Raw genomic sequence first — 26716 nt, 5'->3', positions numbered from 1 at the left:
ATGTAGCTTGTAGATTGGCTATTTTTGCTACTTTTGTGTGACATAGAATGGCGAAGTACAGCATCAATTTACGAAAAAAGTTAAAATATGGAGATAAGAGGTGACTGCCCGACAGTATATGCAATGTGGCTCTCTGGAGTCAGTGTGGAAATATAATGGCCCTCTCCATCATCAAATTTGGATGGAGGTTCTGGCCAAGCCTGCCTTGGCAAAATTCATGTTTCACCAAAGTTGAACTCAAATGCAAGGCATGTGATGTGTATTATTTTCATCAGCTTCACACCTCGTGCATAGTAAAATCCTCCGTGTTAATTTAACCAAGAGTGTACAAATGTAACCAAATGCACCCGTTACAGGTACACTGGGTTACAATTAAACACACACTTATAGTTTAACATTGAGGATTTTACTATGTGATTGGTAGAATAATGTTTCTCATGTTGTTCCTGCAATCACACACTGTTCCTACAGCCATAAAACCATGTCAGTCATAATTATGTGGGGTTGGTGGTGCATTTAGGCTTGAGGAGAGGCAGGGACAACGTCACACAACGTCCTGCTCCAGAACATCTACTAGGTGGCTGGGATGAGTGTAGGCGCCTGGTAGGTGCTCTCTGGTGTGAGAGGAGAAACGAGATGTACATCTGTTCGTCAGAGGACAAGCAGCAGGCCCTGAATGCAAAAAGGATATGTACATATAAAATATTAGATTTTCATCAGTCTATTTTGAACATCACACATAAAATCTGAATTATTTATTCTTCTATGTACACCGTCTTGCACACAGAAGTACATTTGACATGGTGAGGTTGGTGTACTGCAATAAGCAGACAAACGTGACGTTTAGCTCATAAAATGCCAATGTCATGAGAATGGATTTTTATTGCATTCATGTGTGAAAAGCTTGACTTACAAATATATTGATCCTAAATGGAAATTTTGCTCTGGAACCAAATGGACCAGTAAGCGTTAGAAATGAAATACAAGATGTGATATAATACAATACAACACAATACAATAACACAAGACATACCTGCTACTGGTGTCTGCAGGCTGGTATCCACGCTGTCCGGTTGTCAGGACCCCCCCCCCCCCCCCCCCACACACACACACACACACACACACACACACACAGGTGTTATTAAAATAAAAAAAATTGGCAGATCTACAAGCTCATAACAAGCGCACAATTATATGTCTCATTTAATGCCCTAATGCAGGGGTCTTCAACGTTTTCCAGGCCAAGGACCCCTTAGCTGAGATGAAGCAGGGACCCCCACTACTTATTGTATAACATTGTGTGCAGATTAAACTTTTTCATAGATTTCATAGATAGCTTCATAGACTTGACAGCAATATCATCACTGTTGGATTCATGTTGATGTGTATTTTCAGACAGTTAACCACTTAAACCCTAAATAATTGTACGTAGCCTACTTGATCTGCTCCTTTTCCCTCTACATCAAACCTCTTTGCTAAAATAGCCGATCTACAAGCTCACAATGGGAGCTGCTATTTTTGGCTAATGTTCCCCTCAGAAAAAGGAATTCTAGGGTTCTGGACTAGTTAATGTAAAAAAAAAAAAGTTCCTATCACACAAACATCCCCCCTGTAGTAACTCTGAGGACGCCCTAGGGGTCTCGGACCCCCTAGGGGTCCCGGACCCCCTGTTGAAGACTATGTAATGGGTTACATAAAGGGGAGCTAAGTTGCTAAAGATGGCTAACAACAGTAAAATCGTTTTTACATCAAATGTAACCATATAAATCTTAATGAAATATAAAATAGTCTTTCTCAGGATCTAATGAGCATAATATAGTGATCGGTGATAATGTTAGTCATGCCCCACTCAGCCTATAAACCATGATGATGCTAATGCGCTAGCATCGTTAGCATGGTTCTTCCTTTAATTTCTACATAATAAATAAGCTAAATATTATTTAAAATATGAAATATAAAATCGGGTCTTATAGGGTCTAATTGGAGCATAATAGTGATCAGTGATTATGTTATTCATACCCCACTCAGCCTGTAAACCCCTGTTAATATGACGTTAGCATAGTCGTTAGCATGGTGGTCCTGCTACATAATAAACTAAGCTAAATGTATTTCAAATAATATAAAAATTAAATATATGATTTGATATATGACTTTCTTAGGTCTAATACTGTTCAGTGTTTAGTGATTATGCCCCAGTAATCATTATAGGCACTTTACCTGTATGCTCTGCTGCAGTGATGTCCTGCACTCACTGTTTTTGCAAGTGAGCTAGCCTCAGACTGGACAAAAATACGTCACAAATCACACGCGGCCACAAGCTGAAAAAGAGGAGTCACACATGTGTAGAAATCAGATCCACAAGCGTAATTTGTGCGTCACTTGTAGAAGGCAATCCACAAGCTGAAAAGGAGGAGTCACACATGTGTAGAAATGAGATCCACAAGCGTAATTTGTGCGTCACTTGTAAAAAGTTATCCACACATGTGTACACAACAAGCTCTGTAGTTACAGAGCACGATTTTTTTTACTTGCAGATACCAGAAAACACGAGTGAAGCAGTCAAAACATTTGTGAATTCATTTGCGAGTTATTAGCCATAAAGATTATTTGCCAGGTGTAAATTACAAAGTTGGAGAGGGAGGAATTGGACATTATTGCGCACATAAAAACATGTAACATAACATGTAAAAAGCAGGCGACAAATGTGCAAATAATAACTACAGAGCTTGACTTTTTACAGAGCTCGATTTTATATTTACAATGCTGATTTTTTTGTGTGATCACAGTACAGAATACAAGAGACGAATGCATAATATTTGCGACGTTAATAAATATACGACTGACGAATGCCTAATATTTGCGAGGTTCAATATAAATATGAGTGACGAATGCAAAATATTTGCGAGGTTAGAAAAATTCTTTGCAGATAATAAAGTCCAATATTATCTTCCATACTCTTGTCTTGTGCTTTGCCTACTCTACATCACCAACACATTCCCTTGGGCCTATGGCAGAGTGCTCGGACTCCGGTGTACACACACACATATGGTGTGTTCGTTTGTAGACAGACAGACAGACAGACAGACAGACAGACAGATCCTGCAGGGGATATTGAGTTGTCAATGGCAGTACAGCAGTAAGAAGCACAGGGAAGATAAAGAAAAAGGAAATTTCAGTTATAAAGTTAGCAACAAGATACTAGTAATGATAAAGATGCAAATAAAAGGTTTGGCAGGTAGCAACACACTGGGACTAGGACAGGGGTACCAGGCACCATGTATACACTTCAAAATAAATAAAAAGATGTTCCTGTTCTTCTGCACTTGGACTATATAGGACACAGTATGTACAATAAAGTACATTTGTGTGTGCAGACTATGCACACGCATACATGTTCAAGCATTATGTCCAAGTCCAGTGTGTGTGTATGTGTTACAATTATTATGATTATTACATAATCGTCTAATCGCAATTGTTTTATATAATCGCAATTATTTTTGCATAATCGTCATAATCAATTCAGTTAAACAATTTCATATATTCTAAAGAAATGTCAAAAATAGTGGAAATAGCAATAGATAGTTTGCCTTCATGTGTGCACAGAATGGTGCATTTTTACACTCCCAGGAGTGTGAAAGTCTAAATGGTTTGGAGCAGTGGTTCTCAAACCTTTCTCGATCATCAGGGACCCATTTGAAAACCTCAAAAGCGCTCACGACCCGCCCATCTGACCAGCCGAATGGCTGCCGTGGTCAGATGGGTCAATCAAATCGATTGTGTTCCACCTTTGATCAATATCAGAGCATGTTTTTTTTAATGATCAATCAAATCGATTGTGTTCCGCCTTAGTGTTTTGCCAGTTATTTGGTGGGCCTATACTTGCAATATCCTTATGGCCTACCAGTGGGCTCCGGCCCACAGGTTGAGAACCGCTGGTCTGGAGCGATCAAGCAGCAGTTTGTTTATAGTCTGTTCAAGGTTCCTTATTTTCAGATGTGTGGGGAGAGGTATGGATTTATAGAGTACATGGAGAACGCTGACATTTCCTAAGCTCCACTTATCTCATTTCCTTAGATGCTAGTCTTCTGTCCACATGCTTACTGATGGAGTTTTTAACTAGGAACAGAAATAGATAAGTGCACGCACGCACGCACGCACGCACGCACGCACGCACGCGCTCGTGCACACAGCACATCACACACACAATCACAGAAGGGCCAAGATGTCCCCCCACTATTTTGTAGATCTCGCCGACCGCTGGTCCATTTATTTATTTATTTTCCCCGACCGGCACTGGTCCAGCACCCCACCGCTTCAAATCGTTGTTGTGTATTGGCTGCATGCTTGCCTCTCGCCGCAATGAGCGTTCTGTTACTGGCTACGTGCAGTTGCTCTCTCAACTAGGACATTGGGTGCCAGACAAGCTATTGAAGGCAAGCTAATACACATCAAATCATTGATCTTGGATGCTGGCTGTGGGTGTGAAAGAAGCAGTCGGGCTGCAAGAGTCAAGTGCTGCGATGATTAGACTGACTGACCAGGGATCAGATTACTGCAGCGCAATATAGGCTATGCTATATGGGAACAAAGTTGAAGCCGCGGCAACTGTCAGTTAAAGTGAGAGCGAAAGAGAGAACCTCCATGGAATCAAAGTGCACCGTGGCATGTGTGATCATGGATTACTTATTCATCAAGGTGAAAACATGCAATTTAAATGTATTAATTCGTCTCTTATTGTAGGCTAGGCTAGATTTCATATGGACTGGAGTATAGCTGACATCTCGCCTACTGTGTTAGAAGAACAGCATTCTAGGTTTGTCGGGTGAGGGTGGATAAAATAATGGGTGCCGTCCGCGTGCGTCATTCTTTTTTCTTTTTTTATGTCGGCTCCACTCAGATTTTGGAACCAATTTCAAGGGTCCATTAGGGTTTGGGACGGGTCCGTCATTTTGAACCCGTGAAGAGTTCTATGTGTATAATATCTAATCTAATATGTTTCATGCATATGTAGTTCTTCTAACTTTCACCATAGAGTTCAGCTTGAATTTCCCTTAAATAGAAAGTCTGAAAATGACTAACATTTACAATTTAGTCTTTATCCAGAGATATTTAGAGCTTAAAGTAATACTAGGTAGCGTTTTCAACAAAACTAAAGTTAAATTGTATATCTTTTGTGAGTGGCAAAAGTTTCACAACACCCACTCCATGAATTTCACCCCCGGAAGCCTTTTATTTATATATTTTGTATTGAACGCTGTCGGGGGGGACTTTCCCGGGAAAATTACGTCATCTGGCCAGAAAACGGAACTACCGCAACGGTTTCCTGTTTGGCCAGGAACTACCGCGCTAATAACAAAAAGGAACCTCACGCTGATTTTAAGAGAATGTAGGATTGGAAGATCGAAAAAGAACAGAAAAAGAAAGCACAGCTCATGGTAACTAATGCTCCACTGGCTAAGAGAAACGATCCGCAGATAGTAAAAAACAATTAAAAGATCGCTTTTTGAAACGCTTCCGGCTTCCGGTGAAAACAAATGGAATTCTGGGTAATCGAGGACTACGGAAATTGTATGCAGTGACGGTAGTGACCAGCAGAGGTTGCTAAAAATCGTTATTTGTGAATCTGCATTGTACAACTTTAAATAGTCAGTTAATTAAATTCTGAGGACTGGGATTCCATTTGGTTACATTTGTATACTCTTCAGAGCTACACCAAAACTAGCCTACCCATGTGTTGTTTTTTTTTTTTACTCCAAAAACAGACGTCTAAACCCCCCCCCCCCCCACACACACACACACTAATGTCCCCTCACTTTTTCCCTCACGCCGGCAACGACACACATGCACATGCACACAGAGATGCATGAAAGAGAATGCACATAGAAAGACAGGCGTCCACAAACAATGGCACAGAAAGACTATAAAATACACTCTATATACACTATAATACACTATATTCTGTCTTTGTCAAATAAACACACACACACATACCCTCTCTCATGTATTTTCTTTCTATCTCACACGCACACATACTCTCTCTCACTTACACTAACACACACTTGCGCGGGCACACACACACACACACACACATGCACGCGCACACACACACTTATTTCTTTGTCTCTCGTAAACACACACACGCACGCACATTTGCAGGTGCAAAAAAAATTGTATTCGACATAAAAAATACATGACCTGTCTATGAGATAAAATACAGGCGCGGGACTTTAAGGAGTCCTGGGACAAATTAGACCCAGACAGACCTACACCTACAGCCAAACCCAGTTTGGTTCTGGTTGGTGGCTGCACACCTGAGACCATAACAAAAGACACCTAGCATGACTCCATTTTTAAAGTGAGAAATTACCTTCATGGCATTCGGCCACACAGCAGCCTCTCATTTTGTCTAGACTATGTTGTCATAAAAAATAAATTGCAAGATACGCTCAAGAGATCAAAAAATAACTTGGGGGGGCCCCTGTAGGGATGATAAAAAATGACATTTTAAATTCAAAGACCCAATAACTCTGCAGCAACTGCAAGTTGAAACAAAGGTCAGGACATCTCATGGCCACACAAACTCATGGATGAAGTCCCCCATTCTGTACTGATGGCAAGCTGCTTGCACTGGGGAATCCATCCACTAAATACGCTCTCTCTCACACAAAAAAACAACATAAACACACTTACAGTATACATGCATGCACTTATAATCACACACACACACACACACACACACACACACACACACACACACACACACACACACACACACACACACACACACACACACACACACACACACACACACACACACACACACACACACACACACACACAGTACGTATGGTACATATAATGTGAAAGCAGAATCTGTACTGGGTGCTCTAAAACATAATGAGGCAAAGACAAGAATTCAGAATTCCAAGTATGAGAGATTTTACTCGAGTAAAAGGAGCAAACTTTACACAAAATCATCATGCAATGGAAATCCAGTTTGGCTCAAAGAAGACACTGTAAGGTCACAGGCTTTATACAAGTGACTTCAAACAATGCAAAGACCTCCTCTCTCACATGGAACAATCACTCGGCTCATCTTCAGACTTGTTAATTTGTCACTTTAGCATGTGAAGTGAAACAAAAGAATGCAAATGTCTCTGTTTGGAGACAGGATGTCTAGCAGGCAAAGAGTCCTGAAGCAAGGTGGAGCCAAACAGGAGAACATCTTATCACATTAGTTAATTTTTAAATGTTTATCTTCAAATATCCTTGACATTTCCCCCATTTTAACATTTAAAAAACCCTTACACAACAATACTCATAGCATATCGCAGGAATAGGCGAAAAACCCATATTCAATTTCACAGGAAAATTCCTATCCAGCCCAGCTCAATTAGCCACGACCACCCTTCTGGCCAACGACATGTAGAAGTTCAACAAAACAAAAATGCACAGGGAGAAAGTCCATTCAAGTACAGAAAAATACAGTTACAAAATACAGGTACAGATCATAAAAGAAATAAAGCTCCGAAAAGGTCCTTCTTCATGGCCTCAAAGTACCATAGTCCATTGTTCCACCAAATCTTGTTTCACCAAAGTGATAGCAATGTCATTCTCCTGCCGTTATGGAATGGGCATCCACAAAAAGAGTGATGCCGTCAACTGTAGCAAACAACGTTAGGATCCGGACGGCGAATGTCCCGCGGTGTCCTCTCAGAATCCTGCGTAGCTCCTCGTTCCTCCATCCTCCCGTGGCGTTTGCCCCGTCCATGTGAAGCGTGGTTCCAGGTCGTTCCCAGTCCAGAAGCCGGTCCTCCTGTTCAGAGTGCTCTTTCCTCATCCACTCAGCCAGTCCATCCCCCGTTGTGAACACCAGGGCTGAAGACTCCATAGGATCCTTAGCAACACCATCATACGCCATTCTTGAAAAAGAAACACAAAACTTGTATAAATAATCTCATCAAGGGTTCAAAATGTAAAATCACAAAATTCATTAAAATCACATACAGCATACTTTCAAAATTTCGTCAACATCTATCATATACAGGAATACATAGGATTAGATGAAATCTTTTCAAATAGTGTAGCTATACACATAATGTACCTATATATATTTATATATCATATGATATTTGACTCTGCATATGGAAAAACAAATATAGCAAACCACGATACTTAATACCACACAAGCCGTAGAGATATTTAGCACGTTGTCATCATCTCTTATTCCTCCTCTCTCAAAACAGTTCCACTGCAGTTCATAAGTGGACCTGAGAATAAACACTCACAACAACATTATTTAACACACCCTAACTAAACCACATGTATGGCATTTAGTCATGTATGGCCTTTAGAGGCACACCACTGGCTATAGTAAACTAATCTTACTTCATGTTTAGAAATCCATCCTCAAACCAATTATACTAGTTACCAATTACCATAAAATTCACTAGATTAATATTGCTATTTAGTGATGTGGTCCTGCAGTCCTGTGTCTGTGTCACTAAGAGAGAAGCAATCATTTACTACAAAAACATCTTAAAAATAAACAAATAAAACATGACATGAATTAGCATCATTCAATACAAATCTAAGCACACACAGAAACCATGTCATATGTTTACACAGCCCTTATGCTCAATTAATAAACAATTGTAACAATCAAAATCAGAATAAACACCATACATTACCCCCCGTGTTTCGGATTATTGAACAATCCAGTGTTCCCGGCTACCAGAAAAATTTAAAGTAATACATTCGACGACGCACGTCTCAATAGGTCAGTTATCAATTAGTTTGTTAGTTGTGCCATTAGTCACAAAATACACGTGGGATAAAACACACTCAGTACAACATGAAATCACATCAAAACATTATGTTAGCCTCCCATAGAACGACACCGATCCTAAAAGAAATTGGGAAGGAAACAACATTATCGAGAATAACTTTCCCACAAACCCAAAACTCAGAAAAGAAAACCCATACTGGTATTTGTCGGATTCCTGCTGCCATGGCGTCCCAATGGAGCAGAAATCCTCAACCCAGACCCTAAAATCACATTTTCAATCACTCATCCCTAAAAATAATGGCACTTCCATTGTAGTGTCAACATGTATGGTTAATCTAATCACCATAGTAGCCAAAAGTTCAGGGCTTAATTCAACAACACCTAATTCCAAGTGTCGACCACCTACTGCGAAGGAAAGAAGCTGAGACACTAAAACTCTTTTCATCTAGAAATTCCTACCTATTATTATTATATAATATTTAATTTTCATATCTATCTAAAACGATTTATCTATCTCCTGTTAACTATTGAACAGGCTACCATAACAAAAGGATTCAATACTCACTTTGAATTTTAAGCTACTCAGTACCCCTCCTTTTCAAGACAGCAGAATAGCGGTTTTCTCGAGGCCTCGGTCCGTCCCGACAGGCCTTTAAAAAAATCCATGTGCTTACAGATGCGGAACCTTAACCTTGATCAAAAGGTAATTGTGCTGTTCTTGTACACACAACATTACAATAAACAACACTCGCACACACACAACTCATACAAACCAGTCATTCTGTGCTAGCTTTGTTGTAACTCTGTACAACCGGACCCGCAGGCCGGACAAAAGTCCCCCTGAACAGACAGCCGGCGACCGTTTGATTGATTGATTGAATAACTTCTATACAAATACATGCAAAAACTAAGAGAGTCACTGAACGCATTTACACAACCTTACTAAACATGACCTCCTAACGGTTTGAGTGTGTCGGCTTATGATTACTGCGTTTCCTCGACTGACGTTAATCGGCAACACTAAAAAACATTCCACCAAGAATACAAATTTAAAAGATTAAAACACGTCCACAGCCTCCATTTTTCCATATATTGTATCCTATGTATTCAAAAAATCAAGCAAAGTCCCTCTAATCTGCGTCATGCGCATGAAGGCGAGACATTTCAGTCTCCCTACATATAGGCCATCAAAAAGCCTATGGTGATCACAATTCATCACTAATACTGCAAAACTGAAACAATGTCTCCCACTAGTACACCCAAACAGATTCCCCACTAACAAGACACTTACTGCGGTGATTGGCTGAACAGCGAAAGACTAGTTGGGCCTCCAAAGCAAAGGATTCCCCTCCACTGGACTGCCAAACACCGACAGCAGCAAACCCAGTCCAAAAATCGTCGGCGTAGGACTTCCAAATGTGAAAGCAGAATCTGTACTGGGTGCTCTAAAACATAATGAGGCAAAGACAAGAATTCAGAATTCCAAGTATGAGAGATTTTACTCGAGTAAAAGGAGCAAACTTTACACAAAATCATCATGCAATGGAAATCCAGTTTGGCTCAAAGAAGACACTGTAAGGTCACAGGCTTTATACAAGTGACTTCAAACAATGCAAAGACCTCCTCTCTCACATGGAACAATCACTCGGCTCATCTTCAGACTTGTTAATTTGTCACTTTAGCATGTGAAGTGAAACAAAAGAATGCAAATGTCTCTGTTTGGAGACAGGATGTCTAGCAGGCAAAGAGTCCTGAAGCAAGGTGGAGCCAAGCAGGAGAACATCTTATCACATTAGTTGATTTTTAAATGTTTATCTTCAAATATCCTTGACAATATACACATTATACACATTTTCATGCTTCAGACATGCATGTCAGAAGCAGTCAGCTTATGGCGGAAATCATCACAGCGGGAGTTAACAGAGCCTGCCGGGAGATTTAACTTTCCGATCACACCGCAATGGTTTAACATCCCCACGTATTGGATTTTCTCATTATTACACAAGAGCCCGAGTGCTAATTTTAAACAAGCACTCTGATTGGACCAAGACTCATTCCTGTCATGCTGATAACCCATACAGCCTAGAATGGAATAGAAATGAGTTCTCATACGTGTGGTAACCAGGGTGCAATGGGTGATCCTTCTTGTGTCTCCCCCCCCCATGATTAGGTGCTGTCCGTTACTTTGACCAAAACTTTTCAGAGAGCATCTTGTTGCTGCGCCTGTATTCACAGCAGAGACATGTCTGTCTGTATTGTAGCTCATGCTAGGTAACATTACGATTCTCTCGACTGTCATTTGTTGCTGTTTTTCACAGTAGCCCAACACATTTTCTTTGATGGTTTCATTCAGTTCTGTTCGGGAGCTCTTGGGCTCACATTCTCCCTGCGAAGCTGCAAAGAGTCACACATCAAAATCAGTGGAGTGGAAGTAATGACATGATAACACTGATAGAGAGCTGACAACGCTGTGTGAATCCAGCGCAGATGGATGCCATAAAAATTTGATTGAGAGTGATATATTTAAGGGGAAAAAAACACTGCTGTTTTCTGGCAACCCTTTTTCCGTTTTGTTTTCTATGAGGGGCCGTTTAGGCCAAAAATAATGAAACACTTTCACACACGCTAACGAGACAGTCTTATACTTACTACTGAAATGCTTTTACATTCAATTTTGAGACACTTTCACACACACTGATGAGACACTCTTACATATACTACTGAAATGCTATACGTTCAATATTGAGACACTTGCACACTCACTACTGAAACACTCTCACATACATACATACTTTGTAAATCGATGCACGTTCATATATGAAACTTTATACATACTCATCTGAACACTTACGCATACATATGAGAAACACATACACATACATATATACTTCTGTGCCATATACACATGCATACGAAATGCTTGCACGCATACAAGTTAAACATTTATACATTTATATCTGAAACACTCACACATACACATATGAAAAGGCTGCATGTATATCGCTGAACACTTGTACATTTACAACTGAATTTCTTGTATATTATTACAAACTAAAATGAAAACTTTAGATGCATGTGCAAGCCTTTCACATGTATTCATACGAGTCATTTCAGTAGTATGTATAAATAAATTCAATAATATATATACACATAATTTCAGTGATATGTATAAGTGAGTTCAGTATAATGTATAAGAGTTTCACATGTATTCATACAAGTGATCTAAGTAGTATGTATAAATGATTTCAATAGTGTATATATACACAATTTTAAAAGCATGTACAGATCATTTCACATGTATTCATACAAGTAATATCAGTGATGTATATAAGTAATTTTGATAGTATATATAAATCATTACAATAAGCATGTATAGATCATTTAACTATAATGTATACAATAATTTCACATGTATGCATACAAGAAATCTCAGTAGCATACGGAAGTGGTTTCAGTAACACCGGAAGGCACAACACCAGGAAGAAACTTCCAGAGAGAAGGAGAAGATAAGAAGGAGAAGACAACGGCAGCATGGAGGGGAACGGAGACCCACTTTAATTAATTCAATATCAAATACTAATATATCACCTACACACCGGGGAGAATTCATGCAAATAAATAGGTTTTTTTTCGCCTGTTTTTTAAAGTCAATGCAAGCTTCCACATCAAAGACAAAATTTGAGCGAAAATGCGTCTTTTATTTATTCGGACAGCAGTCATATTTTGTGGAAATTCGCTGGTGACTGCTACACCTCTGACCAATCAAAATGCATTTATGTAGGCCTATTCATTTTATTAAACAATCTAGTATAGGCCATCCCATTGGATGAGCACACTGGTGCTCAAAATGAGGTCCGGGGAGTGGGGACACCCATGGGGGGTGATGCGCGGGTCAGGTTTTTTTCATAACCCGCCCCGCCACGGAGCACAAGTTCAAGAAAACAATATATAAATCAACGGCCCGAGAGAGAGAGAGAGAGAGAGCGAGAGAGAGAGAGAGAGAGCACGCGCGATCGAGAGAGAGAGAGAGAGCGAGAGAGAGAGAGAGAGAGACCCCCTCGCATCACTACCAGGGTCCTTGGGACTCGGGAGTGTTCTGGGGGTCCCCAGCAGTATAACCACTTTAACCATATATAGCCTATATCAGCTATTTGAAAATATCCAATCTACAAGCTCACAGTGAGCTTGTAGATCTGCTATTTTCAAAAATATTTGACAAATTGTGAAAAACACCATAAATATTATATGGTGGTCCCTGACACTAACCTCGTGGTTGGACTGGACATGGATACAGTCAGTGGAGAAAAAAAAGTACTCACATTTTTACTTTAAGTATCAATACTGCAATGTAGAAATACTCTGTTACAAAGTAACAGTTAAGTATAAAGTCCGGAATAAAAAATTTACTTGAGTAAAAGTAGCCTACAAAAAATAAAATAGGCCTACCAAAAGTAGAAAGTAGGCTAATCATTATGCAGAATGTCCCATTTCACAAGTTTTCTGTATGACATATACAAATCTTTTGAAAATAGCAGATCTACAGATCTGTGAGCTTGTAGATCTGCTATTTTCAAATGGTCGAAATGTATGATGATACAGGCTTGGGCTGGATATAGACCAATCGACAGTGTAAAGTAACTAAGTACATTTACTCAAGGACCGCCTGCCGCTCCAAGCCGCTCCGGCCGGGGCCGCGAACCATACGTCGCACGGACTGACACAAAGAGAACCATAAGTGCGTAGCTCCCCGATCAAAACTTCATTAAAATTTCTCCGTAGGCTAATCCACACGAGTTTGCTAGACTTTTGACCAATCAAAATGTATCTATGTATTAATTTTATTAAACACGCAAGGCCATCCCATCCAACTCCTGTTGAAGATGCGCGCATCGGTGCTCACAGTGGGGTCCGGGGACTCCCCTGGGGGGTGATGCACGGTCAGGTTTTCTTTTTTCTTCATTTAGAGACAGACAGACAGACAGACAGACAGACAGACAGACAGAGAGACAGAGACAGTCAGACAGACACCCGCCCGTCCCGCGCTGCCGCGCATCACTACCAGGGGGGTCCTTGGAAGTGTTCTGGGGGTCCCAGCAGTTTAACCACTTCAACCCATATAGCCTATACATCAGCTATTTGGGGTCAGTGCGGACCCGTTCGGTGCCCCCCGGAACGGTTTTGTCAACGGGGGGTTTTGTGTTGCCCTCAGAATCTTTTTGGTGCCACTAACATTAATCTTTCATTTTTATTTATTGTATATCTGCTATTTTTGAATAGCCAACATATACAATATGGATAAAGGGGTGAAAATGTATTAAAACCTTTTGCTGGGGACCCCCTCAAGGACCACTGATTTAAAGGAAATGGCTGTACTGACAATACAGGGGCAGTTCTATAACTTATCCATTAATTTAGATTAAATAGAGTAGAGCAGGGGGCTTCAACAGGGGGTCCTCAGAGTTACTACAGGGGGTCCGCCAAATCATTGTGTGATATGATTTTTTTTTTTTTTACATTAACCACTTGAACCCTAGCAGCCGAAAATAGCAGATCTACAAGCGTCACGTTTCAACTGCGCGGACGGTGTCACACGCAAACGCGTTACCTAAAGAATTCGGTCTGAGCATGCGCAAAATGGCGGCTCCCGTGGATTATTATTGATATTTGTATCGTCTTTCTAAGACGATTTCTAAGTGGATTTTATTGTTTATAAAGTAGGATAAAGTAGAACGTGGCCATGCAAAATGGTGGTGTCCCGTGGATTTGTAAAATATTCGCGGTAAAAAAAATATTTTACCGCGAATTATTTTTATATTTTTCTCTGTTGTTGGTGACAACTCTAGTGCGTCCCATGGACGCCACGACGGTGTCATGAATGCGTTAGTTTGGGAGGCATTGCGTCGGAGCTTGGACAGCAGGGGCGCGGCCACTGCGTTGTGATTCAAATCAACAGCCAATGAAGAAAAGGGGGCGGGATCCACATGCAGTGGGTGCTACATCTAAATAGGATCGACGGGAAGCAATTTCCCCTTGAGAAATTGCGGCCGCCATTGTTGTGTACTGCTGTTTGCCTCTCGTCGGACTTTTTAGACGAGTCAGACCGGTAAGAGGCGTGTCCGCTCAGATTCTGAGCGTAAGCTACATCCCGCCCACAAATACCAGGGCTCTGGCCCAGAAGTTCCTCGCCAGAGCAGGCGAAAACTTCTGGGAACTCAGATTATGAATGCGTCCCTTCGCAATATTGTGCGTCAGAGACGCAGGACGCAGGCCTATGAGCATCTCTGCATGCTGCCTTTGTCTTCTCCTTCTTATCTTCTCCTTCTCTCTGGAAGTTTCTTCCTGGTGTGCGCGCGCACCTGCCTGTGCCTTCCGGTGTTACTGAAACCACTTCCGTATGCTACTGAGATTTCTTGTATGCATACATGTGAAATTATTGTATACATTATAGTTAAATGATCTATACATGCTATTGTAATGATTTATATATACTATCAAAATTACTTATATACATCACTGATATTACTTGTATGAATACATGTGAAATGATCTGTACATGCTTTTAAAATTGTGTATATATACACTATTGAAATCATTTATACATACTACTTAGATCACTTGTATGAATACATATCACTGAAATTATGTGTATATATATTATTGAATTTATTTATACATACTACTGAAATGACTCGTATGAATACATGTGAAAGGCTTGCACATGCATCTAAAGTTTTCATTTTAGTTTGTAATAATATACAAGAAATTCAGTTGTAAATGTACAAGTGTTCAGCGATATACATGCAGCCTTTTCATATGTGTATGTGTGAGTGTTTCAGATATAAATGTATAAATGTTTAACTTGTATGCGTGCAAGCATTTCGTATGCATGTGTATATGGCACAGAAGTATATATGTATGTGTATGTGTTTCTCATATGTATGCGTAAGTGTTCAGATGAGTATGTATAAAGTTTCATATATGAACGTGCATCGATTTACAAAGTATGTATGTATGTGAGAGTGTTTCAGTAGTGAGTGTGCAAGTGTTTCAATATTGAACGTATAGCATTTCAGTAGTATATGTAAGAGTGTCTCATCAGTGTGTGTGAAAGTGTCTCAAAATTGAATGTAAAAGCATTTCAGTAGTAAGTATAAGACTGTCTCGTTAGCGTGTGTGAAAGTGTTTCATTATTTTTGGCCTAAACGGCCCCTCATAGTTTTCTCATAACCTGTAAAACGTGTTTTTGGTGTACATGTGCTCGTCCTTTGATAATGAGCCATTTTTCTTTCTTTCTTTTTTCTTTTTTCTTTAAACGTACCGTGGTGTCATGGTGCCAGCTAGGGCACCATGAGTTTTTTGTTGTAGCTTTGTATCAGAGTTGACTAGATCTCTGTTAGAGGTGTACACAGAGGCATTAGAGAGCAATGTAGTAGAGACAACTTTGAAGAAAGGCACTGATTAGTCTGTTTCCTAAAAAGGGTAAAGACCCTAATGATTTTAAGAATAACGTTCTTATTTTAGATGGATGTTAAAACAATTACAGGTCAAACAAGATAATCCTCCTTATCCATCGTTAATCCATACTCCCCAGTAGCCACTATTCATTAAATGTGAAAATATGTTTGACTTGGTTGAGTGGGGCTTTTTATTACTGCATATGGGTTTGGGTTAAGTTATTATATAAACACCCGGAGGCTGAAGTGCAAACCAATGGGCTCATTTCAGAGCATTTTGCACTGGGCCGTGGAACGAGACAAGGTTCGCCACTCTCTCCTTTGTTGTGTTGTTTAGCCATCGAGCCTCTGGCGGCTGCTGTAAGGGAAAACCTGATTTCCCAGATGTCTGGCCAGGTGCATAAACTGATGCTTTATTCCACAGCCGATATATTATTATTTATATCTGACACTGGTAGGTTGGCACCCAGTCTACTCAGAATCACTGGCTCCTTTACAACGTTTTCAGGTAAGGCTATCTAGGGTGAATTGGTCCAAGTCAGAAGGGTTCCATTTAGCTTATTGCCTTCCAACCAAATGCATTTTAGTGGCCCAAGCAAGGTCAGACATTTAGGCATCACATTCTCCCCTCAGTTCATCTGGTTATGGTTCATTTTGAAAAATGTTGGTGGTAGTAATAGAAGAAAAATGGAGCAGGATCCAGTGTGCGGACTCTGTTTTTCAAAGTATTTGTCTCAGCCCAGCACCTGGCTTTTTAACTTTGGATGTGTGTGTTTTATTCACTGTTTGTATGGTTAATTTTGACCCACTTGCATGGCTCACCCTCACTGGTATTGTATTGAGTAATTGGCTAATCTAATTGTCCAGAGAAGAAAAATCACATCCAATAACGCATCCTAAAATTATTATGGATTAAAGTTGCCCGGATATTCAATTTGGACCTATGTCTAAATGCCTCCTCAAGTGTCTGGCTGAAAGTTATGTATTGGTAAATCCCCTTTTGTTACTGTAGAGGAAATGGCAGGATGTGTCGTATAATGGGGGATCTACAGTATTTCACAATGGGATTTTGAAATCTTTTGAGGAATGTGTGCAACAATTTTCAATTCCCAGGTCTCCGTTCTACAAGTACCTGCAACTCCACCATTATATAATTATTATACTTTTATATCCTGATTAAGAAATAATATATTTTTTAAAGTTAATCCGAAAATCCTCATCCTCGCTTAAATTGCAGGGACTTAAAAACACGTCAGTAACATTGTCGATAGCTTTAAATACCAGTTCCACAGGAACAAATTTGCAAATCTGCTTTAACTCTCCTACAGTTCAACTTGGAGTTCCAGCAACGTTTTGACAAACACCACAGCACGCTGACATGCATGCTATAGTCTGACACATTGAAGGCGCTATAGCACAAGTCCTAATATGCTGAATAGTGCTCCATTCTGCAAGGTGCAGGAGACCTGTAGTTGGTACCTGCTCCTCTCTATCTCTATACCTCTACAAATCTCAACCCCTCCTGCTGTCTCTGCCACTCCACTCCTCCCCTCATGTCTCCTCTCCTCCTCCCCTCCTGCTCCTGTTCTGGGCCCCCCACCAGCTTCAAACGCAAGGAGCCTACACCTCCCCTTATGACGTCCACCCTGGCCTGCTCCGCACACGCCTAGCCACCCCAGGAATAAGAATATATACACACTCACACTGCATTAATTCCGCCATGTCGCTCAAGAGTTCAGTCAGATTTCCCTGCTCCAGCAAGAAACACAAGGACTCTCAACAGCGGGTGTGCTCTGTTTACCTTTAACTCCCATGGTGGGGGTATTTCCATTTCAATGGTCTTGCATGTGTGGACACCAGTATGCCTGCATGCTCACACCTACAAATGTTACAGAATGTCACTGCACGCCTGGTCTTCAACCCTCTTAAATTTCACATCTCCCCCTTTCCTTCGCTGCCTTCCGGTTGCTGCATGCAAGCATCAAATTTGAAACACTGGTGATGACCTACTAGGCAATAGGCTCTAATAGGCGCAGGAGCCATATTGGAAAGAAATTGGGCCTCTTCCTTACTTCCTTCACAGGTTTTACCAGTGATACTAATTGTTGAGAGCGAGGCTCAAGCCATCAATGTGACCCCTATACCCCGAGCTCCTGTAAGGCCCCCGCCCAAGGCATCTGCCGTTTCGGCCAGCAAGAAGAAAAGAGAGAAGCTGAAACACAACCGTGCTGCGTGGGCGCCAGCCACTGGGTGGCCCGCAGACAGCGAGCAATGGAGCAATTGGAATCCACCATACAACGCTGTCCCTACAACAGGGGGGGTCCACCGACGTACCCCCACCCATATGCACCGAGGGGACCTCACCAAGGACCCTACCCCAGCCCTCATCCTAACACAGGATTCTACGGGGCGCCCCCCGCCCAATATCAACCCGATCCAAGAGGCCAGCAGGGTCCCTACTATTAGAGATCATTAAAACATGTAAAACAAATGCTTAGCTAGTATTAGCCATAGCTTTAAAATGTTTTTGCTTAGATAACTTCCCACACACAATTTCTCACCAGCTGCATGTGTAAACTGATAACAGGCCAGACAAGCCAAGGTCACGCACTGTCTGCTTGGAACCAGTGAGACGTGACAGGAAGTATCTACGTGCCTCGAGGGTGAGAGTTGGGCGGGAAGGGGGGGGGCGGAAGGTGCCATGTAATGACAGTGTGCTGCCACAGGGGTTGATGTATTTAACCCCCGATCGCCCAGGGATGGGCACACTCTTCCTGGACTTTTGCATCTAGAGACATCTGTTGTCATATACAGCTAATAGCCACCTCGGTGGCCTCTTCTCTTTTCAATACTTTACTACTCTATATTTGTAACTCACTTCTTAATAAATACTTTTTATTGAACTTCATTTTTGTGCGACGACTGCCTCCCCACTGCTTCATTAGCCGAGAAAGATATCCAGGTTTTTGTCCTTTTCCTGTATTTCTGTGGTAAGATTGGTAACACAAATTACTACATTAAAGATAGGAGCCAGCCTGTGTTTGAGAGTTCCTCTCTAACTGACACAGGTTGGGACAGGCCCTGCCCACGGTCTTAGGTTTCATTCTCACGATATTTCCCCAGTGGAGATATCTATCTGATGCTTATTACTGAGTAAGGTGATTGGTGTTAAGTTTCTCAACGAGTGGCTCTCACTTATATCCTCATAAAAGCAGGATAAAGAGCGCTGCTCACGAGAGATAACTTGGCACTGACTGCTTGGTGATAAGGCCAGAGCCAAGAGTGAAATTAGGTCTGTTACAGTTGATGCCAAAGCACACGCAGATACAACAGCAGTTGTGTCCCGTAGCTGTTGGTAAAAGACGCCAAAGCAATAGTATTGGTCTCCGATCACTGAGTGTTTATTAAATCTAATTCTAGATTTGTGCCTGAGTTCTGAGCAATGCAGTCTAGTCATTGTCGGAAGCCACTTGTAATCTACCGAGAATAGATCCTCTAGGTTGAACTCAAGAGACAGAGTTTATCCATTCTAGATAAAGCGATAAGTAGGAGTAAGGTTAAAATTCCGGTAACCGGAGAGACTATAGCAAATCTCGAAGGGGTTCCGGTGGGGAGTCTGGGTCTAGTTGACCCAGGGTCTGATTCCCTCAACACTAATGAAGGCTCTGTTCCATTTCATGCAGCACAGTGGTTCTCAAACCTTTTAATTTCAAGGACCCCCATAACTCTGAGAGTGTACAAATGGAACCAAATGGACCCTTACCGGTCCATTTGGTTCCATTTGTACACTCTCAGAGTTACACACCTTTTAAGGGGCCATTTGGAACCCCCTCAAGGAACCATGAGGGTCCCTGGACCACACTTTGAGACCCACTGGTGTAGCAGTGTTTCCAGTGAGCCAAAATGCACAATATAAGCACCCTGACTCAGTTTGACCAGAAGTGAACAGAGCCTTCAGTAGTATCATTAGTAACACCTGTGAAGGAAGTACGAAGAGGCCCAATTTCTTTCCAAAATGGCTGCTGTGCATAGAGCCTATGAAGGGCATGGCAGCCGTCTGTCCCTCTCTTCCCTACGACACCCTGGCCAATGCTCCGAGTGTACTAGACTCTTCTCCCTCCTGGCTCCCAGACCAGGACTGCAGACTCATCGCACATCTTCAGACTACCTACAGTATACTATACTCCTCGTTTCTTGTATCACTTCTTCCTACCAGATGTTGTTTTGATAGATGCTAGTTATACAATGTATGTTGGTTAATTGTCCATGTTATTTAGACGCTCTTTAGACTTAATTGTTTTCTTTGCACCATTTACCCTGTCGTTTGTCAGGTGTCATTAAAAAAGCATTTTGCACACCTACAAGGCGACAGGTGCGTAGGAGAAGACCAGACTAGGGCCCCAACCGAAAGAAAAAACTCCTTCAAATGCAAGATTTTTTTTTTTTACCGTAAACAGTTTTAACGTTTCGGTCTATTAGACCTTCATCAGGTTATCTTAAGATAACCTGATGAAGGGCTAATAGACCGCAACGTTTGTTATATTCTCATTAAACTTTTTTTCTTGCTTTTGAAGACAGTGTGCAGGAGTTTTTTCTCTCAGTATGTTACGGCCCTCATCTAGTCTTCTCCTACGCACCATGTTGCCTTGTAGGTGTGCAAAATACTTATTAAATACTTACATAAAATACTGGAGAAGGCGCGTCTGAAGCTTGTCCCGGACGGGAGTCTCCAGACGTAAAAACAGATGATGAATATATTTAATATATTTAAATGAGAATATAACGTTATATATAACAATCTTAAGACAAACGGGTGTGTTCATCATTGTGTGTGCTGGAATATCTCTCGGGTCAATGCAAAAGCAAATCTTCAAGTCTTGTTTCGCCAAACAAGGGGCCGTCCTTCAACCTCGCTCACGGGACATGGTGATGAAAAATGAATCGGTGCTTTATCGGGGGGGGGGGGGGGAGAGGGGTGTGGTGTAAAGTCCATCTGTGAGCTGTATTCAAGGACAACAGTGTTATCCATTTGGAGCCGTATAAAACAAGCCAGTGTTTGCAGTGGAGCTCGGCTAAGCCGGCTTCTGGATGAACTGTGGACGCCACTGTTCCCTTGCCAAGCACAGTGATGTGGCAAGATTAGTCACAAATCATTGACTCGTCTCTCTGTTGGTGTCTGAGTATGTGTCTGAGAGACCCATCTTCTTATTTTTATTCGTGCATCAATGTGGAAGTGAATTTATGGTTTTATGATGTGAATAATAAACTGTGGTTATTATGTAGGTTGCTTTTTTTTACGTCCCTAACAACTGTGTGTTTTTTTTTTGTTCTTTTTTTGTTGCATTTCCTGGCATTAAGCGGAGCTGTGGGATACAGGGGTTTGGCCACATCTATTAATCTCTGTTTTCCTCTTTTGTCTCCTCCCTTACCCTCTTTCGTGCTCTCCCCTACCCTCTCTGTCCCTCGTCTCGTGCCCCGCTATCTATCTTGCTTTTCTTTGCTCCCCTACCCTCATCCCCCCCTCCATTTCCCTTCCCCTCTTTCAATCTCCATATGTCCCCTCCCTCCTCACCCCTTCTCTCATCCCCCTGCCTCTCCCCTCCCTTTCCTCTCGTCCTCCACCAGAACCGGTTCCACCTGCAGATGTCGGCCCGTGTGCCTCCGTCGGCCTTGAGCAGCCTGCTGCTCTCCGTGCTGCGGGGGGGCGAGGTGGAGCGCGACGGGGCAGGGGGCGAGGGCGAGGGGACCTGGGGGGGCGTGGCCGTCGTCGGTCCCGGCTGGGAGGAAGGGGGCGAGGGCCTGCTGTCCCACCTGCAGATGCATGCGGGCGCCACCTGGCAGCTCTGGGACGTCATTAACCTCGCGCTCCCCACGGAGGGGCAGCAGCAGGAGGAGGAGAAGAGGAGGAGGGGCAGCGACGCCAGCGAGGAGCGGCGGGAGGACCAGAGGGAAGAGGAGGTGCTCGGCATCCTCTCCGCTCGTTTGCTACGCTCCGCCTCTCCGTCCGTGTCCTCGGTGCTTCTGCTGGGCATGCACACAGACATGCGCAAAATAAACACATACAGGCAGGCAATACACATACAGGACACACAAGCACACCCATCAGTAAACAAACACACGCACACACGTACTGTATGTACACACACATTATTGTGCAGTAAACAAGTCCCTGGGGCACTTAGTTCATTATACACACAGTAAAATCCTCAGCGTCATCCATATTTAACTCAAATATATTTGTACACTCCCAGACATAAATTAACACTGGCTCTCACGGTGTAGACACAAAATTGAACACCAGACCACGTCTTCCAGCAAAACGAGTGTTTTCAGAAGTTCGACAGGCCGCACAGAACTCTCCGCTCCCATCCCTGAATGTCTGCAGACTCATTAGCTCTCAGAAGCCGCCGCTCTCTGGTTGTTCAGCTGCTGGTCCTGGCTGTTCGCTCTCTGATGTCCGTGTCTGTCCTCTTGCTTTCTGAACCGCTCAGTCATACTGAAAGGTGGAGAGCGGGGCCTCGTGGCATACAGATTTACACACAGAGCCACCGGGAGGCTTCTGTTGGAATTGCCTTGTCTACGCCAGTGGTTCTCAAAGTGTGTGTGTGTGTGTGTGTGTGTGTGTGTGTGGGGGGGGGGGGTCCTTCAGGGGGTTCCAGGGGGTCACCAGTAAAATGTGTTATTTTAGCATCAAAGGCAGTTTAACCACTTTAACCCCACTTAAGCCTTATTTGAAGATAGACAATTTTGCTATATTTTTAAGACATCCAACAGCATAATTCATTTGTGGGTCCTTGACGTGAAAAAGTTAAAGACCCACTGGTCTGTCTACACTGTAACATCCTGAGTGCAAATTTGCACTGTAAGAGTTACAAATTGATAAATGAACACGAGTAATTATACTGTGTATACTGCTGCTATACTGCTGCCTCGGTCCAAGGTGGCTTTTGAAGAGAAGCCACCGACACATTTCTTTCATGTCCTCATCGTCCTGTCACTGTCACAGTGATAATGCATGCATGCAAACAGCCCCCCACCCCACCCCACCACGCCGCATGCACGGCTGCACACAAGCAGAGATGGTGAGCGCTTGCGCACGGACACAGAAACATTCACACTTGTGCACGTGCACACACACACACACACACACAAATGTAAAAGCAGATTAGAACATGCAAATTGCATTCCTGCTTTTAAATCATAAAAATGCACCACAGCCCTCTATAGGTAGGCTACCTCGTACACCGACAGCCACATACATCACAACCTCCCTGAAACCATATAAGGTGGAAATGAGAATTTCTACGGGGGCAGGATAAAAATATTATATAGTACAACTTAAGAAAAGAATAGATTTTCCGTACACGTTCTTGCGGCTCCAAAAGTGAATTTTATTAGTACAACGTTTTGACCTGTGTGGTCTGCGTCGGGTACATCTTATAAATCTTAGTACATAGTGTACATACCTTATTACACACTGGAACCCCCTGCTGCATAGTTAAGTGTTTATTTAACTCTGAAAGTGTAAAATGGACCTGTACAAGTCTATTTCTACACTTTCTGAACTCATTCCAAAGGTGAAACACGTCTTTCTTTAATGATGAAACGATGTATCTTTGTGGTTGTGTAGTGTTGTGGTGTTGGGTGAAGAGTTTATGCAATGAATCAGGCCAAGGGCAGGTGGTGAAATGTGAAATGCCTGTCTATCATGGCAACTGATCATAAACTACTGTACACCACAAAACCAGATTCTAATTTCCCTTGGGTTCCATCAGCTCAAGTTTAGCTACTGGCATGCAGAGCCTCTACCCAGTATGCCTTGGGCGAAAAACAAGCACATTTGGTGATTTTCTTTTCTTTTTTTACTTATTATCATTGGAAAACTTTGGAAAAAGTCAGAGACAGAATTTTCAGCCTTTAGCTCACTATGAGTTACTCTCGATAAGTCAAATGTAGCCCGTGGGCTACACTTTGGGCAGCTACTGCATTTTTAGCACTTTACTTTCAGTGTTCTCTCAAACACACACGCGAGTGCACACACACACACACACACACACACGAGTAGTGTGTGTGTGTCATGTTTTTCTTTTTTCCTATCTTCACTCCTTCCCATTCATCCTTCCATTCTTGCTTCCTTCCTTTATTCCTTCCCTGCTTCCTTTCTTCTTATCTTCCCTCCCTACACTGCCTTTCCTCCGTCATTATGGTTCTCCCTGTTTTTGGGCGGTGAAACCGCCCCTATAAGTGAGGTTTGGATATTTGTACTATTATCCTGCGCTGTGATTGGCCAAAAAGTACCCCGCCTAACCCTGCACCGTGATTGGCCAATCACAGTCTATTCAGGACTGTGATTGGCCAGTGTCACATGACACATGTGCATAGCCCTATATAAGAAGCCATAACTTAAAAAAAAACATAAATTTGTTTTTTTTTAAGTTATGGTTTCGTCCATCATAAAGAGTGTTTCAATAAATGTATTTATTCTTTGTACATGATTGGTTGACTCCATTCAGTATTGTGATTAGCTAGCAAGACACCGCCCACTTCACACAGGGTGTGATTTTTTTTTTTTTTACAACTTTTTAGCACTTTTTCAACCCAATTCACCTGACAGTTGACAGCACACACACAATGTTCCAACCTCTACGTTTTTCATCCGTGACCATAATGACAATGTCTCTTGACCCCTGGCTGAAGACCGCCACCGCGTCGTGTCATCATTGACAGCCTGATGACAGTCCCTCATCACCACGCCATAGAGAAGCAGTGAACCGCTTTCACAAACCTTTGCCTGTGTCGAAATGTTCAGTCGGTCCAGTTGGCTTCCTGATGTTTATCTCTCAGCAGACCTGACAGCTACAAAGAATAAATACATTTATTGAAACACTCTTTATGATGGACGAAACCATAACTTAAACACACACACATCCATGCATACTGTAGACACGATCTATAAAACTGATATCAGCAGCAGGTCGCTGTTTGTAAATCATGTGAGTAACGACACATTGTTGGACACACACACACCACACACCACTGTGTAGGGACAGGCCCAGCACACAAACACATGCACTGACACGTTCATTCATATTCTGTGTGGTGCGCACTGCGCAGACTGGCTTTAGCGTATAGCTCGGACTTGGAGGTGAGGTTAATGACCCTCACTATCAATTTAGTCTTTTCATTCCCCTGGACGTTCCCCATATTTAATAGAGGAAGTTTCTCTCTCTCTCTCTCTCTCTCTCTCCTCTCTCTCTCTCTCTCTCTCTCTCTCTCTCTCTCTCTCTCTCTCTCTCTCTCTCTCTCTCTCTCTCTCTCTCTCTCTCTCTCTCTCTCTCTCTCTCTCTCTCTCTCTCTCTCTCTCTCCTCTCTCTCTCTCTCTCTCTCTCTCTCTCTCTCTCTCTCTCTCTCTCTCTCTCTCTCTCTCTCTCTCTCTCTCTCTCTCTCTCTCTCTCTCTCTCTCTCGAAAGAGAAAGGGGGCGTTTTACAGGCTTAAAACAAAGTCGTTCTTTCTTTCCCCCACCCCTTTCTCTTTGTGAGAGAATGGGTTTGGGGTGAAAGTGAAAAAGAAAAGAAAACTGAAGTGTGTCTAAGAGAAAGGAGAACTAGAGAGGGTCGCTCAGAGGAGTGCATAATGTCCACCAGAGAATTCTGACTTCATACTGATGACTTCATATTGCTGATGTCAGAGAGGAACTAATTTGGAAGACAAGACTGGTCGGAGGTTCTGAGATTATGAATTCACAGACAAAATATGACACAGACAAAAACACTATTCACAATATGTGAAATATATTCATAGATTTACTTCCTTGAGCTACTGAACAAGAAATTTGGCGCTGATCGGTCGAGTGGTTTGCAAGATTAGTTGTGGAAAGCCAGACAGACAAGCCCTAATCTCCCCCCTTTTACTTTCAACTTGGCGGCGATAAAAGAAAAAGGTATCTGAGTGACAGAGCCTGAAAGAGAGAAAGAGAGAAAAGGTGAAGGAGCCATGAATGTTTTTCACCAGTGACTGAGGTCTACAACTTTGCCAACCTTTTCTATTGACAGGAGTGAAAACTTGCCATTTCCGCCGGTGACCTCAGACACAATCAACAGTCGACGCACGCCCCAACACCATCTCTCTTATTCCCTCTCAGTGCATGTCTTTCCTTTTCTGTCTAACCTGTCTCCTGCTCTTTCTATCTGTCCTCTGTGGGAAGGGGTCAAACAGGAGGAAACGCACACATATTGTCTCTCTGACTCTCTCTCTCACACACACACACACACACACACACACACACACACACACACACACACACACACACACACACGGCGCAAACCCTATTTCTGCAGAGATTTGGTGTAGAGGGAAAAAAAGGAGTGGACCAAGTATAGACCCCTGGGGGCCCCCGGTCAATAAAGTGTAATAGGGTTAAGACAGCTTGACTTCTGTAACTCTCCCCTCCCTCAACCTCTGTCTCTCTCTCTC

At 42.3% G+C, this 26716-nt stretch overlaps 1 pseudogene across 1 annotated transcript in view; it reads left to right on the top strand.

Moving 5' to 3' along the window:
- The window catches only part of LOC308074109 (glutamate receptor ionotropic, NMDA 3B-like), a 79032-nt pseudogene that overhangs the window by 13153 nt on the left and 39163 nt on the right, over window positions 1-26716 (top strand). Inside the window, exons 3-5 of the transcript in view lie at window positions 21868-22311; window positions 22669-22745; window positions 24940-25008. The product of the transcript in view is annotated as a glutamate receptor ionotropic, NMDA 3B-like (transcript). The remainder of the gene's footprint in view (window positions 1-21867; window positions 22312-22668; window positions 22746-24939; window positions 25009-26716) is intronic.

The sequence above is a fragment of the Gymnoscopelus braueri genome (assembly GCF_963280865.1).
Source record: "Gymnoscopelus braueri genome assembly, chromosome: 19".
Classification (NCBI taxonomy): domain Eukaryota; kingdom Metazoa; phylum Chordata; class Actinopteri; order Myctophiformes; family Myctophidae; genus Gymnoscopelus; species Gymnoscopelus braueri.
This window is presented reverse-complemented; position numbering and strand designations above follow the sequence as displayed.